The sequence below is a fragment of the Vombatus ursinus genome, unplaced genomic scaffold, assembly GCF_900497805.2.
Source record: "Vombatus ursinus unplaced genomic scaffold, bare-nosed wombat genome assembly UNPS02014798.1, whole genome shotgun sequence".
Lineage (NCBI taxonomy): Eukaryota > Metazoa > Chordata > Mammalia > Diprotodontia > Vombatidae > Vombatus > Vombatus ursinus.
The window spans coordinates 430701-450388 of NW_020954576.1; the positions used below are offsets into that span (position 1 = coordinate 430701).

The 19688-nt window shown below is 42.8% G+C and overlaps 1 protein-coding gene across 1 annotated transcript in view; it reads left to right on the plus strand.

The window, feature by feature from the left end:
* The first annotated feature begins 1504 nt into the window (after positions 1-1504).
* LOC114050111 (small conductance calcium-activated potassium channel protein 3) overlaps positions 1505-19688 on the plus strand; it is a 268773-nt gene continuing 250589 nt past the window's right edge. The window contains exon 1 of the mRNA XM_027871685.1: positions 1505-1565. The gene's annotated coding sequence lies outside the window, so the exon portion shown is untranslated. The remainder of the gene's footprint in view (positions 1566-19688) is intronic.

The window sequence follows — 19688 nt, forward strand, 5'->3', positions numbered from 1 at the left end:
GGGGGGGGTTCAGATCAACTCCACTTATGTGCTTATATATGCACGTGTTGTTTTCTCCTGCAGGATGCAAACTCCCTGAGGGCAGGGGCTGTTCTTTTGTGTCTCCATAGACCCAGTGCTGAGCACAGTACCTGTCACTTAACAGGTGCTGAATAAATGCTTAGTGATTGGCTGACCCAGGCACAGCAGAGAAGATGACAAAGACAGAGGAATACTTGATATTTCCTGTTATATAACTCCAAGAAGGAAGATTTTTCAGTCTAGACCTGAGATATGGGTGCTGTTCTTATGGTTCATAGGGTTTCCAATTTAGATCTGGAAAGGACCTTGGAGAACATTGAGGTGATATACCCCTCAGCTGAGCACATGGTGCCTTTACAAATCACCCTACTTAAGGGTGGGGGTCTTCCTGTCTCTTGATTTTCAGCCACTGTTTACAAAGGGTTCACCTTTTAACCTCAAATGTTTGGCTCCCTTCCTGCCAGCTCTGGGTGGAACCAGGGGAAATGGCAGGTCGGGCAGGGGAGGAGGAGGAGAGAAGGGCTGTCTTAAGGGGTGAGGGCCCCAACTGCCTTGGCAGCAGAGGAGGCACATACAGGCCAGTGTTGGGTGCTTGCTTGCTTGGGGGGCAGGTGGGGAGTGGGCTGGAGACCTGAATAGTGTTCCTAACAGAGCCATGTTGGCCATAAATGAACAACAAAGTGAGAAATAGTATGCAAATGGACATCTGTTACTTTTGAGTCCACTAGTTGGGTGCTTTTCATAGAAAGACCTTACTGCTATGTTTGGTATCTGATGGGCAAGAGTGCAATTGGCTGGGTTAAGTAATTGTTACCCAGTACCTCCTTGTTGTGACTAAGCCTATCAGTCAGTCAGTTAATAAGCATTTATTAAGCACCTACCATATGCCAGGCACCATGCCAAGTGCTGGGAATACAAAGAAACGCAAAAGACAGTCCCTGCTCTGAGACTGGGTTATTTACTAGGTAGCATCTAAGGCCCCTCCCAGCTCTAAATCTCTGCACCTGTTTGCCACTGTTTGCTCTCTATTGATGGAAAAAGTCATAGTTCAGAGAAGTTAGTTAACTTATCCAAGGGCACATAGCAAGTTGAGTTAGAATCTGGGCTTCCAGTGCTGTAGTTTGTGGCTTTTATTCTTGGCTCAGGGACACAATGCTGGTACCATCTCAAACCATTCTGGGTGCTTCTGGCTTTCTCTACTAGAGGGTAGAATTGGTGATTTTCTAGCAGTGATTTCCCTTTGCTCTCCATGAAAAGTTTTCCTCTGATGAGTCACTGTGGTGTTTAGGTGAGTGTGGCTTCTACAATGCTATATACATCAGCAGAGGGGAGGTTCTGGTGGGTCTTACCCGGAAGGAAAGTCTTCCCATGTGGGCCAAGTGATGTCATCTGAGGACCATCTTTGTTAAGCATAGAGAGGTTCATTCCCAGATTGGCCACCGGGTGATGAAGGCTTTCTCAGCCTGTAGCAAGTCATGAAATGGTCTGCTGAAGAGTGGGGGAAGCACGGACAGAGGGAGTGACTGTAACAACAAGCCTGGGAGGTAAGTGTTGTTATTTTACCCATTTTACAGATGAGAAGACTGAGGCAGAGGACTCAGGTCCTCCTGACTCCAAGTCCTGCACTCTATCTGTTGTGTCACTAACCAGAGCTCCCTTTTCTATTTGTTAGAGAACAAGGTTATTGATGCACAAAATTATCTTTTTTTTTTTTTAGTAAATGTAATAATCATCAAGAACATCAGTTAAAATACAGAAAACAAAGGTCAAAATGGTTAACTTAGGTTTTAACAAGACAAGTTAAGTCAACAAGTATTTACTAAATGTTTGCCATGTGCCTTGAACAGTGCTAAGATAGAACCAAAAGAGCTAATAAGCAAAGAATAGGGAGAGGCAGGGAATAAGCATTTATATAGGGCCTACTGTGTGCCAGGCTCTAAGTTAAATGCTTTTTACAAATATTCTCTCCTTTGATCCTCACAACAGCCCTACCAGGTAGGTGCAATTATTTTCCTCATTTTATAGGCAGACAGAGCTAAAGTGTCTTGTCCAGGGTCACACAGCTAAGAAGTATCTGAGGCTGTATTTGAACTTAGGTCTTTCTGATTCCAGGCCCAGTGCTCTATCCACTGTGCTGCCAACAAGCAAAGAAAATACTTTTGTGTCAGCTTTTGCTCCCTGTCTCTTTTTAGCCTTGTAAAATTCTCAGCTCATCCTTCTCTCTCTCTCTTCCTCCACACCTGTCTTCTCTCCTCTCCTTGTTTCTTTCCTCCTTTCCACACAGCTATAGTCAATGTGTAGTCATACAGTCCTGGGTTAGTTGATTTTCCCTCTGCACCACCTCATAGAGCTCTTTCCGTATTTCCTTATGTGCTTCCTAATGGCTGTTTTTATGGCACCATAACATTCCATTACCTTAATACACTACAATTTTTCCGGTCATTCTCCAATTGTTGGAATAGAGGCTGTTTCCCATCGTTCACTGTTACATACAGAGTAGTTGTGAATATTTTTGGGTAGCTAGGTTATTTTTTTTTCCTTTTTATGCTGTCCTGGGGCTAAAGTCCTAGCAACGGAATCGGATTGAATGGTATTATCATTTTTGTGATCCTTATTGCATATGGTGTGGTACTTTAGTGATGGCTTCTTAAAAAGCTGGGTCTGGACCATTGGTCTCCTTTTACCCCTCCCCCTTCCACTTTCACATATCATCTGGCCCTTCCATGGGGGGAGGGGAGCATTGCTACTTAGCCTATGGCTTTATCACAAATGGTTTTGAAAGCTTAGAATATTTGAATCTTCTAATTGAATTGCCTTCACTTTGAGGGGATTGAAGCATTGGAGGGAGGTTGATTTTTCTGATGCCTTTGCTTGAGTTTAAATCTGAATGATCTCCTTAAAAAAGCAAACAAACTAGAATCGTAACCCACAAGTAGAGAGCATTTCATAGGATCATAGATCGAAAACTGGGAGAGGGCAGTTACAAAGTGCTTTTCACTTTGGTCAGGGATTTTTTTCGTTTCTGACTTTGTTCCCCCCGGGTCTAGCGAAGTGCTAAATAAATACTCAGTAGATTGATAGATTTCATTCTTACCACAGGCCTGTGAGGTAGGTAGTACAAGGATTATTAGACTTGTTTTCCAGAGAAGAAGATTGAGGCTCAAGGTGGCTTTTACATGAGATCAACCAGGTAGACATTGAACCCTGGTCTTCTGATTCCAGCTTTCATATTGGATTACCAAGTCTCCCAAGTTCAAGGGAAGGCCTGGACCTGTTATTCTCACCATTACTGGCTGAGTGCTCCATAGCCTCTCCTCACCAGAATGGTCTAAACTCTACATAGCAGCCTTAGGACCCAGATCCCCAAAGCATCGTTGTTCAGGCACAGTAATGATCTTCTTTAGAATTTGGTTCTACAAACAGTCTAATGGTCTTCTCTCCAGCCCAGGAAGGGACAAAGGGAAGATTTACAAAGGCCCCTAAGTGGAATGGACTTCTATGAGATGTAGCAAGTTCCTCCTCATCAGATGTCTCCAAGTGGAAGCTGAATGACCTCATGTTGGAAATTCTGTAGAGGGAATCCCTGTTCCCATATGGGTTAGACTAGATGGCCTAAGTTCCCTTCCATCCCTAATTCTATGATACAAATTCAGTTCAACAAGTGTTATTAAGAGCCTACTGTGTGTCAGATACTGTGCTAACCACTAAACAGTCCTTGTCCTCCAAGGGATTACATTCTACTGGGATTTTGTGACTCTGTGTACAGAGGCTGACGGTCAGGCCAGCTTTCCAGGGGTTCTTTCACCTTGGCTCTCCTTTGCCTTCTTTTTGGCTGGGAGCAGGGCTTTTCCGGTGTTAAACAAAGTCCCCTGGTCCCTGAACAAATCTACCAGCTCAGTGTACATTTCCAAGACTCTTTTCCTTGATTCTGGAGGGGAAGGTCAGCCTTGCCAAGATGCCCTCCCTTTTAGCCCCCGCCAAGACTCCAGGGTGAGCTTACACCAATAGTGCTGAGATGGAGTAGGAGCTAATTTTGGCATCAAGAGATGAAGCAAGAACACCATCCATGTGCCAGTGAGAGAATGATCCCTAAAGAGTGAAATGAAATTGTTGAGGGCTGGAGAGCAAACCCAGGACTGGAGTTGAGTCCTCCCTGACTGACTGAAGTTTGCGTAGAATTTGTCCTTAAGTGCTTGAGGAGAGCTTGTAGTGCTCATAAAATGGTAGTGTTTTTTTTTGTTTTCGTCTTTTAAAGGTGGATCATAGTAGAGTATAACAAATTAAAAACTGGGACTCAGGAGACCTGGGTTCAACTTCTAGCCCCAACATTTACTAGTTATGGGTTCATGTCCTCAGTTCCCTCATCTGTAAAATGGGAACAATAATGGTTCCTACCTCCCAGGATTGCTGTGAAGATCAAATGACATAGTGTATGTAAAACATTTTACAAACCTTAAAGCACTGCATAACTGTGAGTTATTATTATTATTTCCTAAAAAAAAAACCAAAACAAGCAAAATAACAATCAAACTAATAAAGTAATTCCAAGAGAAATGACCTGATTCTTCCACATCTGGAGTCCATTGCAGGCCTGGGATTAGAGACAGAGGATGGATAGATTAATAAATAAATGCTTGTTTACTGATTTGCACTCCTGTCCTATAACGCTTTACCTTGCTCATGGGAGGCACTTAATAAATATTGGTTGAATTTAGAATTAGGGAATATACAAAGATAAATGTTATTAGATATAAATAGAAATTTTAGGGGAAGGCAGATTTCAGCTTATCCTACAAGGAAGATTTTTTTTATTGTTGTTTAGTCATTTTTCAGTTGTGTCTGACTTTTTGTGGCCCCATTTGGGGTTTTCTTGGCAAAGATATTGCAGTGGTTTGCCATTTCCTTCTCTAGCTCATTTTACAGATGAGAACACTGAGGCAAAGAGGGGAAGTGACTTGTCCAGAGTCACACAGATAGTAAGTTTCTGAGACTGGATTTGAACTCAGGTCTTCCTGATTCCAGGTCCAGTGCTCTATCTACTGCACCAACAATCTGAATGTTTGAAAATGGCATGGTCTTATGAGGTAGAGTGTTTCCTGTCACAGGAAATGTTCAAACAGAGATTGGATATGTTCATGGAAAGTGCAGTGTATTAGGGGTCAAGAGAACTGGGTTTGATTTCCTGATTGCTAACTTGATATATGACCTGTGGCAAGTGTCTTCTTTTCTCTTCTTGGTTTCATCATCAGTAAAATAAGGTGGTGGAACTAGATCATTTTAAGATGCTTCTAAGTCTTTTGTATAATTCTATATTATTTTATAATATAAACATTTTGTTATTCTATGTCATAGAGGGGATTGGTGCTTCCGGGTTAGGGTTGGGCCAGTTGGCCTCTTTGAGATTTATAATTCTACACTTTTCTTGAGGGTGACATAGGAACATAGATAGGATTGGAGCTGAAGGAATCCTTGGAGATGAGTGATGCCACTACCCCTTCCATTTGACTGATGAAGAAACTGTGAGGTCAAATAGCTAATAAATTAGCAGAGCTAATTTCTTCTTCCCCTTCTCTGTTGGCCCCTTTCCTGCTCCCCCCACTCTGTCCAATCTCCACCCATCTCTTAGCCCAAGGAGTGGCGATGAATGGGAAAATTCCCTCTAAGAATGATGGCCTCCTCGCCCCGGCATTTGGCAAATCCTCAACCTTCTCAAACTCCCCTGTATATAAAGGTCACATTAAGTGGCTGATATATTTGCATATTTGTTTAAGATTGAGGGTGATTTTCAAGTTCAAATGCTACTACTGAAGAAAGGGACAGGGTACTGTTCTCAAAGTCAGGAAGACCTGGGTTGAAGTCCTTCCTCTGACGCATGCTGACCATGTGACCCTGGGCAAGTCACTTCAAACCCTCGGTTTGCTAGGTAACTCTCTAAGGCACCCTGGGTAGAGGGAGTTTTCTCACTTAATCTTTCTCATATTAATGAAATTATACCTTCATTCCAAAACCAATTGCTGTGATCGTTCCCCTGAAAATGTTCATTCCTTAATTTTTCTCTTTTCTCTTCCATTTTCTCTGAGATGCTACCCCTGACCCAGATCCTTCCTCCCACTCCACAGTGTCTGGCAGGCGGCCAAAGGGAGGTGAGGGCCCTCTTTTTTTTTTTGGCAGAGGTAGGGGTGGGGGAAGGCTATTCCATTGTCTTAATCCACTGGGGATTTGTTTCTATTCAATTGAATCCAACAAATAAATTTATTAAGTGGCTGTTTTATGAAGAGCACTGTGCTAGGTTCATCCCACCCCTCCTTTGAATTGCTTTGCCTTGTCTTTATATTTATGTGTCTGTATCTCTAAAAGGATTTATGTGACTTGAGGGCAGGGATCATTCTGGATTTCATCTTGGTATCCCCAGGGCCTCACATAGTGCCTGTTGGTAAAGCAGGAGCTTAAAAACATGCTTGTTAGTTGATAGATTTGTGTCTTAATAAGTGTCCAATGATGGGTAGATTTTTATCCTTGCATGCAGCAGATAATAAATGTGTGTTGAAATTATTGAATGGGGGAAGATACAAAGATACATGTTGTCACAATCAACCAATAAACATTTATTAAGTGCCTACTCTGTGTCAGAAGGGGCAGCTGGCTGGTGAAGTGGACAGAGTGCCAGACTTGGAGTCAGGAAGACCTGAGTTCAAATATGGCCTTAAACACTTACTAGCTGTGTGACCCTGGGCAAGTCATTTAACCCTGTTTGCCTCAGTGTCCTCATCTGTAAAATAAGCTGGATAAGGAAATGGCAAACCACTCCAGTATCTCTGAGAAGAAAACCCCAAATAGGGTCACAAAGAGTCAGACATGACTGAATAGCAACAACAAAAACAACATGTTCCAGAGACTGTGCTAAGTGCTGGGGATACAAAAAACAAACAAACAAAAAAACCTAAAAAACAAAAAACAAAAAAACAAAAAAACAAGGCAAGACAGTCCCTGCCCTCAGGGAGCTCATAATCTAATAGGGAAGACAACATGCAAACAAATATATACAAAGCAAGCTACAGACAAGATATAATACGTATATATGTTCAATGTTTCCATACACACCCACAGATACACACACACACACACACACGCACACACAGCAGCTAGGTCCCAACTAGTGCAAATTAGGAATCCTGTGAAGTAATCGTTTTATTCAAATTGACATAGCATGTTCCCATTGGACTGGAACAGATCATTATATTTTACATAATCATAACTTCAAAAAGTACAAATTCAAATACATATGACCCCTTCTCCACTCACTATTTGCACTAATTGAGACCTGGATGTATATACGTGTGTGTGTGTATATATATCTATATATATATATATTTTTTTTTTTGACAGAGCCTGTGATTTCATTGCTCTAGGGAACTCTCAGGGAACAAAGAAATTACCTTCCTCAAGGTACAGAGCAGGTGTATCTCTTAGCCTTAGAGACTTCCTTGGTACTCTGAGAAGATGGTGGACTTGCCCAGGGTCCAGATGCATACTTATCTTTTATGCAGCACAGAATGGTAGAACTGGAAGGGAGCTTAAAGGTCATTTAGTCTAATTTGATCATTTTACAGATGAGGAAATGGAGGCCCAGAGAATTGAAGCCTCACAGTCCTTATAGAAAGCCTTATTTAGAGTGAGAGAATGTGGCACGTGTACAAAATAACTCTAATACAAAATTGAACATGCTAAGTGCACTGCAGAAGTTCAAACAAAGGACTCTGTGATATCTCAGGAAGGAAATATCATTCTGACTTGAGAGGACCATGGAGGAGATACCATTTGAACTAGGCCTTGAAGGATGGTGACAGCAGGCCATGAATAATAGGCTGAAAAATCTGGACTTCTTTTTTAATTTTTTAATTCAATTAAAAAATTTCAATTTATAAGCGTTTATTTTTGTACATATAGGTCCTTTTCTTTTTCTTTCATCTCTTTGGGGTATAGGCCTAATAGTGGTATCACTGGATCAAAGGGTCACAGCTTGGTGACCCTTTCTGGATATAATTCCAGATTGTTTTCTAGATGGGCTGGGCCAATTCACAGCTCCACCAACGGTGCCTTAATGTGCCTGTTTTCCCATATCCCCTCTGACATTTGTTATTTTCCTTTTTTGCCAACTTTGCCAGTCTGACCATTGTGAGGTAGAACATGAGACTTTAATGTGCAGGTCTCTAATTATCAGTGATTCAGAACATTTTTTCATATGACTGTTGATAGCTTTGATGTCTTCCTTTGAGAACTGCCTGTTCGTATCTTTTGACCATTTATCACTTAGGGAATAGCTTTTGTTCTTATAAATCTGCATCAATGCCTTATATGCGCTGGAAATGAAATCTTTATCAGTGAAACTTGCTACAAAGATTTCCAACCAGTTAATTGGCATAATTGGTTTTGTTTATGCAAAATCTTTTCAATTTTGTGAAATCAAAATTATCCTTTTTATCTTCTGTGATCTTGTCTATTTCTTGTTTGGCCATGAAATCTTCCCCTATCCTTTGATCTGAAAAGAAATTTCTTTCTTGTTCATCTAATCGGTTTATGATGTGAGCTTTTATATCCATTATGTATCCACTTCCCAGATTTAGCCTATGGTACAAGGTCTTAGTTTAAATTTAGTTTCTCTTAGAGTTCTTTCCAGTTTTCCCAGAAGTTTTTATTGGATATGAGTTCTCACCCGACTAGCTGGGGTCTTCAGGTTTATTGAACACTAGGCTACTAGGTTCATTTGCTTCTGTATATCATACACCCAATCTGTTTCACTGGTTGACCTCTCTATTTTTTAACCAGTACCAAATAAACTTTTTTCTTTTTTTTTTCTTTAACATTCATTTTAAAAAATTTTGAGTTCCTAATTTTCTCCCTCCTTCTGCAAATAGTCTTGATGGTTATTACTTTGTAGTATATTTTGAGATCTGGTACTGTAGGTCCCTTTTCCCCCCACTTTTTTTGCATCATTTCCCTTGATATTTTTGACCTTTTGTTCCTCCAGATGAATTTCATTATTGTTTTATCTAGCTCTGTAAAGTCATCCTTTGGTAGTTTGACTGGTATGGCACTGAATAGATAAATTAATTTAGGCAGTAGTGTCATTTTTATTATAGTGGCTGGGCCTACTTATGAGCAATTAACATTTTTCCATTGGATTTTTATGTGTTAGAAAATGGGGAGCTAGCGAAGGATATAATTAGAGCAGAGCATTAGGCTGGACCTCTGTCGGTCAGTCAACATGCATTTACAAAAAGTTTACTGTGTGCCAGACACTGTGCTGGGAATACAAATACAAGCAGAAAGACAGTCCCTGCCCTCAAGGAGCTTACATTCTAATGGGGGAAGACAAAGCTGAAAAGGGACAGAGGAAGATGAGATGAAGGAATGGGCATGGTGGGAAAAACTCTGGAAAATGGGGAGAGCCTGGAGGCAATGAAGACCTGGATAGCCTAGATGTCCACCTTAAAATTCGTCTCTGTGAATTAACCCTGGATTTGGAGCCAAGAAGACCTGAGTTTAAATCTAACTTTAGACACTTACTAGCTGTGCAAACCTGGGCAAGTCACTTGACCCCTCCCTGGAGTTTCTGGCTATAATAATAGTACCTTCCTTCTAGGGTTGTGTGAAGATCAAGTGAAATAATACTTGAGAAGCGCTTAGCACCATGGCTGACACATAGTAGGCACTTGGTAAATGCTTGTTTTCTTTCTTCTTCTGTACACACTGTGTTTTAAAAGGGGCAATGACAGAGCAGAGCAAGCAGGACAGAGAGGCTCAGAACCTTGTCTTGTGAAGGTTTGATGAAAGAACTGGAGATGTTTAGCCTATAGAAAAGAAAGCATGGTGGTGATGTATGTGATAACTGTCAATCTAACTTTTTGAAGGCTGCCTTGCAGAAGATAATTTAGACTATTCTGCCTGGCCCCAGAGGACATAGGAGGAATGGGTATAAATTTCAGAGGCAGATTTTGGATTCATATCAGGAAAACTTTCTAACAATCGGAGCAGTCCAAAAGTGGAACGGGAGGTAGTAAGCTCCACTTCACCGGATTTTTTCAGAAGGCTGGCTGACCATTTATTGATTTCCTGGTCAAAGGCATCAGTTGTATTAAATGACCTTTAAGACTCTCTCCAACTTGGAGATTTAATCATTCAGCAAAAAGTCCATCTGTTTCCAGAGGATGAGTATTATACTTTTGGAAGGGTAGATTAGGGAGCGTTCATCGCCTTCTGGCCCAACAGGTGAGAACCTGTAAAGATGTTTATTGCTAAGTGGGTTTTAGCACTATCAGGAGAAATCTGTGACAGGCCCTTCCAGTCAACATTCCCTTCCTCCCTCCCTCCCTTCCTGTCTGCCCTTCAGTTCAGTCCTTGGCATGAGGCATGTGCTCTCTTCTTTATCTCCTCAGTCTCCCTAGCAGTGGGAATTTAATTACTCAAATGTAAGTAACCATGGCTTGAAGCCTTCTGGCTGAAAGGAAACAGATTTGTCTTCTCACTGGGGGAAGAAAAATCAATAGAAAGGAAAGGCCCCTTCTTCTAATTTAGCCAAGACTGCTGTGGTTACCAGGCTGACCACATCTGAGGAAGGGAGGGAATCCAGGGCTTCTGTGGGAGAATGGAGACCCTCTTCACCCAACCCCATTCTGGGAAACTTTTGGTCCTGAGATCTTCCTCATTCATTCTCATCAAATTCTCACTCTCTCTCTCTCTCTCTCTCTCTCTCTCTCTCTCTCTCTCTCTCTCACTCTCTCTCTCACTCTCTCTCTCTCCTACACACACCCATACCTCAACCCATATATGCATATACACATATACACACATATGTATATATATGTATGTGTGTATATATAGACACATATATACATATACATACATATACCATCACACACATATATGCATATCCTTCCTATAGAATGTAAGCCCCTTCAGGAGTTATTTTAGTTTTGTCTTTGTATTCCCAAGCACCAAGTTCAGTGCATGGTACGCAGCAATCCTTTAATAAATGCTTGTTAGTTTGAGTAACTATTTCTGGAGTCCATTTTGTCCAGTGTCAGATAGCTTTATAGGAATGGAAATGATAGCAGATGGGGTAAGATCACTTCCTTAAGATTATACAATGAATGAGAGGCAACTCTAGAAATTCAATCTGACATACTTTTATTAAGCACCTACTATTTGCCAGGCTCAGTACAAAGCCCCCCAAAAGTAGATAGTCCTTGGCTTCAAGACACTTACTTATATTACTATTGGAATATAGATAAATAAATACAAAGTAATTGGAGGTAGGAGAGTGAATTAATAACTAATGAACTCAGGGAATTATGATTCAGTTCAATTCAATAGGGCCTGCTATGTGCCCGTTATTGTGGTAAGCACAGGGCTTATATTATAATATGTTATATATATTATAATTATATGATAACATAATAATTATTATCAAGTAAGCCTTTAACATCTCTCTTCATGCAGATTCTTTTCTTTTCTTCCTTTTTTAAAAAGGGAATTTTTCATGGAGGAAGCTGATATTTGAACTAGGTCTTGAAGAAAAAGTCAGAAGACCTGGGTTCTAGATTCAGCTCCACTACCAGTAAAAATGACTTTGTTGTTGTTCAGTCATGTCTTACTCTTTGTGACCCCATTTTGAGGTTTTCTTGGCAGAGATGCTGGAGTGGTTTGCCATTTCCTTCTCCAGCTCATTTTACAGATGAGGAGACTGAAGCAAACAGGGTTAAGTGACTTGCTCAGGGTCACACAGCTAGTGAGTGTCTGAGGCTAGATTTGAACTCAGGAAGATGAATCAGGCCTGGCATTCTATTCATTGAGCCACCTAGCTGCCCTAGTGTAATATATAAAGGAAAATCATCAAGAAGAGAGGCAATATTTAAGAATGATTTTGAGCAAATAAGTCATTTTGTCTATCATAAATACCCAAATTAACTATAAAGGGACATATGAAGAAAGACGCTGTCTGAATTCAGGGAAAGAACTGATAAATAGAAGTGTGTATAGAATAATTCTACATATATACACATACATACATATATAAAACTATTTGTGTCTAATGGTAACCATCTCTAGGGTGGGGGAGGGTGGAAGAAAAAAGGAAAAAAAAGAAATTTACATGATAATTTTATTGTATATTTGAAAGGAATAGCAAGTTGTACATAGTAGATGCAGTTTCATGTACAATCATCTTTTTTGTACCATATTATGGAAATGCTTATTTCATAATTTTTTTAAAAATTAAAAAAAAGACTAGCAGCAATAGCTGTGTGACCCTGCACAAGTCACTTAAACCTAATTGCCTAAAAAAAAAAAAGAATAGAGGCAATATGAAGACATGGAGAGAGGATAAAAGATGTTGGGAGAGGATAGAGGTCCAGAACTGGAGTCAAGAAGACCAGAGTGTGAATCCCACTGCAGAAACTTACTAACTATGTGACCTTGGGCAAATGGATTAACTCTGGCCTCAGTTTCTCCATTCATAAAAGGGGGATGATAATGATACCTATTCCACAAGGTAGGGCTGTTCAGATTAGATGAGATGCTATCCAAAGTGCTTTGCACACCTTAAAAAAAGCCTTCTGTAAATGTACACTGTTATTATTGATATGAGGGCTCCCCTGTAACATGCCCTGCTCAGAGCCAAAGTAATGGTTGTCACATTTGAGGAAGGACTTTGGCAGGCTCGAGGTGTGTGGTGACCAGCATGGTGGAGGTGCCATGGGGAGGTGGTTGGAACTAGGAACCACGGTGCATGAGCAGCTCTTGAAGTCACTAGAGATCTTTAACTTAGGGGAGACGTTAAAAGTCTCAACATATTTAAAGGAACATAGAATAGGAGAGGGATTAGACTGGCATTGCTGGACCCCAGAACGCAGAAGAACAGTGGGTAGAAGAAGCAGTAAAAAGGCAGATTTATGGAAATACTTTCTAAGGAGCAGAATGATGCAGATGGGTTATGGGCTTTCTCTGGAGCTAGAGATTTCATTGCTAGTGGGTATCTGTCTTTAAGCAGAAGGTGGGTAACGCTTGTCAAGGATGTTATAGAAGAGATTTGGGTGGCACAGTGCATAGAACACCGGGCCTGGAGTCAGGAAGACCTGAGCTCAAATCCAGCCTCAGACACTAACTGTGTGACCCTGGGCAAGTCACTTCACCCTGTTTGCCTCAGTTTCCTCATCTGTCAAATGAAATGGAGAATGAAATGGCAAACCACTCCAGTATCTTTGCCAAGAAAACCCCATATGAAGAGTTGGACGTGACTAAACAACAACAACAACAAAAAGATGCTTCCTGGAGCTCTTCCAACTCTCATATTTAATAAATAAAGAAAAAGAAGCCAGAACTCAGAAGGGGGAACTCCTAGCTTCAGGGAGTTTCTTCCCCTTCTCCCTTTCCCTTCCCCGCTTCTGCAGAGATAGAGTAGTCCAGTTTGGGTGGAGTCAGTAGGATGCGATAAGGCTGAAAATGTAGGCTGGGCTCCAGGTCACTTTGGCCTGAATGTCAGGCAAAGGAGTTTGAACTTTATTTGGGAGGCAGTAGGGATCTGCTAAAGATTTTCGAATTGGAAGACTCACTTGGTCAGACGCGTTCACGAGAAAGATGATTCTAGTATTGGCAAGAAGAACGTGGTGGTGACATAAGCATCACTGTGATAGCTGGCCTTTGTCTAGCACAGGGATGGGGAACTTGTGGCTTTGAGGCCACATGTGGCCCTCTAGGTTCTCAAGGGTGGCCCTTTACCTGAATCTAAACTTCACAGAAATTTTGAAGTTTGTATTCAGTCAAAGGGCCTCACTTGAGGACCTAGAGGGCCACATGTGACCTCAAGGCTGTAGGTTCCCCAGTCCTGGTCTAGCACTTTAAATATTGTAATGCGTTTCACATACATTATCTCATTTGATCCCCGTAAAAACCCTGTAAAGTAGGTACTATTATTATTTCCATTTTATAGATAAAGAAACTGAGGCTTGAGTCTTAGGGTCACCCAGCTAACAAATGTCCTAGACAGGTCTATCTGGATTCCAAGTCCAGCACTCTATCTCCTGCACCACCTAGATGTCTCTAAGGAGGCTCTCGCCCTGCTCTGGGGGGCTGGTACCGAGGTCTTGCCAGCAAGCTGATGGAAAAGGGAACAGATCTGAGACATTGTTGTAGAGATAGAATCCAAAGTACTTGGTATATGAGAGATGAGAGCTGGGGACAAGTCAAAGTTAACCTTGAGGGATGGATTGGTGGAGGCAACATCTTCCTTGGGACAGTTTGTAGGAGAAAGGTAGATGGAGGATGTCTGAACGGTAGCAGTGGGAGAAGGACTGAGTGAATGGTGGTGATCAGAAAGGAAGGGAACATTGGGTACCCCAATCCTGGGCATAGCTAGAAGCCTTTGGTGATAAGGAACCTAGTTTTGTCCTAAGACTTCCCCGGAAAAGTCCTTCGTCATGAGATGTTAACTAGTCTCAGTGAAGGACAGAGCTTTGACTAAAAACAAGGACTTGCCCAGTACCCTGAATTTTGCCAGCTCATTATTCTCTTAGTGAATATAGTTCAAGAGACCTGCTGTATTTATTAGCAAGTAGATCATCTAGGAAGGGGCCAAAGTGACACCGAGGTACTCACCGAACATCATCTCTTCTCTCTCTCCCTAAACAAGTCTTCATTTTAGATGGTTCCCTAAAGCCTTGCAGTGGCAAAGAACTTGGGAGATCTGGGCTCAGATCTTTGGGACTCAGCTTTCAAAATGAAGAGGATTATTAGAGATCCTTTCCAACATTAAATAACTAATCATAGTTTACAAATGGTTGACTGGCACTCCGACTTCTGGCTTTTCTTTTCATTCATTTTCTCTATGCGCCCTTAAATAGCACTTAGATCTCTACCTGCCTAATGTACTTATTATGTATCAGAGTTATCCATGTTTGCGTCCTATTCCCTTACTAGATTGTAAGCCCTAGGAGGGCAGGGACCTCTGGCTTGTCTAAATTTTTTATTTCCTCTGGCTCTTAGCATAGCACTCTGCACCCAGTAGGTATTTAATAAATGTTTGTTGATTGGCTGAATGAATTCATGTCCTTTTTCTTCCATCTCTTGAAATGCTGATTGAATCATTCAGAAGCTAACTGATGAGCCCCTGAATGGCAGGGAGGGGTATTGGTTCTCCAGAAAAGATGGTCTATTGCTGTAAATAGATCAAAGGAAGCTACTAGTACCCTGGTGCTGGAAGTCAGGGATGGTCCGGAGAGAGAAAGAACAATAGATGAGTGAAGGGTCAGCTAGAATTTCGGTCTAGGAGAAGCGGCGGTAGCTGGGGGTGGGGTGGGGGGAGGGGACCGAGGGAGGGAAGGATGGAGGAAAGAGCAGTAACAGCTGCTGACTCCAGCTATGCGGATTGTTGTCTAGGCCTCTTGGAAGAGGGAAGGAAGGGGGTGTATTCAATCCTAGCCAGAACTGGAAGAAAGCCAGTGCCAAGTCCTGCTAGTTCCAGAAGGAAAGCCCCCAAATGTGTCTTGTAAAGGCTGGTTTGGGCTCTGTGCCAACCCCACCCTCTGACAGCACAGCTGACAGCCGAGGCGATGGCTGAGTATCGTGGTCCTCCCCATTCCCCCAGGGGAGAGGGTTTGGTGGCTAGGAGAAAAGCCAGGCTCACACCCTACGTTAGAGCTGGGGGAGGGGGGTGGGGGGAGGCTCAGAGATGAGGGTGAACACTCTGTGGGTGTGGGTGTGGATGTGCGTGTATGTAGGGGGGATGGGGAGGAAGTGCAAGATGTCATTTGGGGCACACTTTGGGTTTTTTTTTAACTCTGTATAAAATTTTATGGGCAGCTAGGTTGTGTAGTAGATAGAGCATGGGAACTGGAGTCAGGAAGACCTGAGGCCAAATCTGGCCTTGGACACTTACTACCTGTGTGACCCTGGACAAGTCACTTAATCCTGTTTACCTCAGTTTCCTTATCTGTAAAATGAGCTGTAGAAGGAAATGGCAAACCACTCCAGTATTTTTGCCAAGAAAACCCCAAATGGGGTCATGAAGAGTTGGGCACGATGGGAAAAAACCACTGTACTCATGAAATAAATATCAAAACATACCAATATTAGTATTGATATGATTTCTACCCTTTTGGTGGGAGAGCCAAAAGAGAAAGATTTGCAGGAGTTTCCTAAAAGGTATAAAAGCCCAGTAGAGAAAGTCAAGCGGGGGTGGCAGGGCACAGGTGTCCCAGGGCAGGAGGGAGGCTGTGAGCTCCAAGAAGCCAAGGTTAATTTGGAAATGCCCTGGATGCCTTTCTTCAAAGCGCTTGAGGACATTTAAAATATGGATGAGTAGGCCATGATGGCTCTGAGGTGTGTAATCCATGGACTGCACAAAGCCTCTTTCTGGGAAGTGCTGGGATTTACTTTTTGCTGTGCCTGACCCTGGGCCAGTCCTCAGCTCGAAGCTCCAGTGCCAGAAGGGTCCTCAGAGGCCAAGGAATCCAACCCCAGCCTGGTGGAGCTCAGCAAAGGGCAGCCCAGGGAGTTCAAGTGACTCACTGAAACAGCTCCCTACGGCCAGGGGCCTTTCTCAAGGCTCCTCTCCTTTCCCTTCCAGCTGCTAGCGCCTTCTCCTCTAAGGTCACCTTGCAGCTACTCTGTGTGTATCTTTTTATATACATGTTGTTGTTCGGTTGTTTCATTTGTATCTGACTCTTTGTGACTCCATCTGGAGTTTTCTTGGCAGAGATGCTAGAGTGGTTTGCCATTTCCTTCTCCAGGTCATTTTACTGATGAGGAGACTGAGGCAAACAAGGTTCAATGACTTGCTCAGGTTCACCCAGCTAGGAAGTATCTGAGGCTAGATTTGAACTCAGGTCCTCCAGATGCCAAGCTGGAACTCGTGCCACTTAGCTATCCTTTCCCATATCCAGTGCTTTTTATCCAATCTACCACAATGTCTCTTCCCTCCAAAGCTAAACATGCATAGCCTAATCCCACTTCCACAAGACAGCCCTTCAGACATTTAAAGACGTTGATGTCTTCTGCTAAAGAGCTCCAGTTCTTTTCTGGTATAGCTAGGTAGTACTTGGTTACTAGGTACTAGGTAGTACTTGGTTAAGTAGGTGGTACACAGCACATAGAGCACTGGGCCTGGAGTCAGGAAGACCTGAATTCAAATCCAGTCTCAGACAGTTCCTAGCTGTGTGATCCTGGCCAAGTCACTTAACCTCTGCCTCAGTTTCCTCAACTGTAAAATGAGAATAATAACTCCTGCCTCCCTGGATTGTCATGAGGATCAAATGAGATAATATTTGTAAAGCACTTTATAGCAGGCACTCAATAAATGTTTGTTTCCTTCCTCCCTTTCCTTCCTTAGGAGAAGGTACAAGATGGCACACTTCTGGGCACATAGGAGTCTGGCAGTTACTTCAGATTGGGGTCTCCTGGAGGCCAGTCTTTCTGTTGCTCCAGTGTTTACATGACTGGATTATCGGTAACTCCTTTGCCCCTCTCTCTTCCCTGGCCCCCCCCCCCCCCCCCCCCCCCGGAATCAAATAGACTTGGGTTCTGGCCCTGGCACACAGCAGGTAATTAACAAATGCTTGTTGAATTGAATTGAACCAGCTGTGTGACCTTGGGCCACTCACTTAACTTGGCCTCTGTATAATAAAGGGGTTGGCCTAAATCAAGGGTTCTTAACCAGGAGTTCGTGAACCACCTTGTTCTGCAATTAGATTTCAGGGAATCTGTGAACTTGGATGGGAAAAAAATGTACACCATCTTTTCATTAACCTTTAATTGAAACTCATTATTTCTTTTAGTTATTTAAAACCATGATTCTGAGAAAGGGTCTTTTGGCATCCCCACACTGCCAGAGGGGCCACAGTGCAAAGAGAGGTTAAGAATCCCTGAATTGGCTGGCTGTACTCTAAGACCCCTTCCGGTTCTACTGGCCTGTGGTTCAATGAGCCCTGTCATCTGATAAAGACTTTTTGAAACAAATTAAAGATATTAATACAAAATATTTAGGTTCCAAGAGGATATCATCCTATCAACTTCGAGATTTAGGAATATTTAACAAATAACTTTTCAGTTTTTTAATGAGGCTGGGACAGACAGAACCTTCTGTCTCTCTCTAGCCCTGTTTCTTTCCCTTTCCCGTCTCATTAGTGAGAGCAAAATTATTTCATGAAGTCAGATGTCTGGAAAGAGCCCACATGAAGGATGCCAGTGTGTGCTACCATGCGACATGCTGCCCCATGGGGTTAGGTGTATGTAACACGGGGGAGGCGGGTTCCAGAACTGAGTTCTGTGTCTTCCTTCCTGCTTCCGTCTGCCATCCCCTTCCTCGTGCCCCTCCTTCCCCAGGGACTGCTAGCTTCTCTTCTTGAGAGCTACAGTTAGGACTGCTCAGCCCTGTCCCACCCACCTGCCAAGGCTCTGCGTGGACTCTCTGCTTCTTTCAGCCCCCTGGCCTCAGCTCTCCCTCCATTCTCCTGCCTGTAATAGGAGATGAGTCCTAACAGGGCTAAGACCGCCCAGGCAACTTGACTTTCATGTGAGACCCACTTTATTAAATCCTGCTGTTCCCTGTTCTCCTGAAACCAGTTCTCAATTTAGAAGACATCTTTTCGCCCAGAAAGTCCCCTGGGTCATTATTTCTCAAAATTCCTCCATGGCTGAGGTGGTTGTCTTAGTTAAACACCTCCTACCATTGTAAATAGGCTAAAGGGCCTTTGCCACTATCTCCTTAGGATGAAAGGGTAACAAGAAGGTGGGGATTCCTTGTCTGCCTGGAGCCCACCTGTGCACCTGGAACTCAATTTTGGTTTTCAGAGGGTCTCTGTCCCTGTGGTTTCGAAGCTTAGCATCTACTTTCCCTTCCCCTTGTCCTTTCAGCCACTTTCTGTTTTCCTCATGTTTCTCTGCTTCTCTCTCTTGTTTTTAAGAGTGACGTTGACCTTCTGTAACCTGACATGTGGGGGAGGCCACAGGGAATGCCAGTTGCTCTCTTGAGAGCATCATGACCAACTGAGTGAGTGGGCAGTTGGTTTCTAAGAAAGCTGCTCCAGGATTAGGTTGTCTTAGAGACTTCTAGAATGTTCGAGCTCGTAGGCATCTTAGGCGCTCTGGTGGATCTGCTTGGCACAAGTCTCTTCCCTTTCCAGCCCATCCTCAGTTCAGCTGGCAAAGCTATTTTCCCAAAGCCCAGGTCTGACAGTGTCACATGGATTAACCCTGGTGCTTCCTGCTCCCTTCCAGGATCAAATATAAAATCCTATGCTTGACATTCAAAGCCCTTCAAACCTCCAGTCTTCCCACAGCCTCCTCCCCATCACTACTCTTCGATCCAGTGACACTGACCTCCCTTCAGTTCTATAAACAAGCTCCTCCAGCTCTTGGCTCTGGGTATTTTCTCCAATGCCTGGAATGTGTTCCTTCCTCATCTCTGCCTACTGGCTTCCCAATGAAATCCCAACAAAAAAATCCCTCTTCTGCAGGAAGTCTTTCTCAACCCCTCTTAATTCCAGTACCTTCCCTCTGTTACTTATTCCCTATTCACCCTGTACGTCGCTAGTTTGTACATATTTTGTTTGGTTCTTGTAGATTGTAAGCTCCTGGAAGCCAGGGACTATCCTTTGTCTCTTTTTGTATCCCCA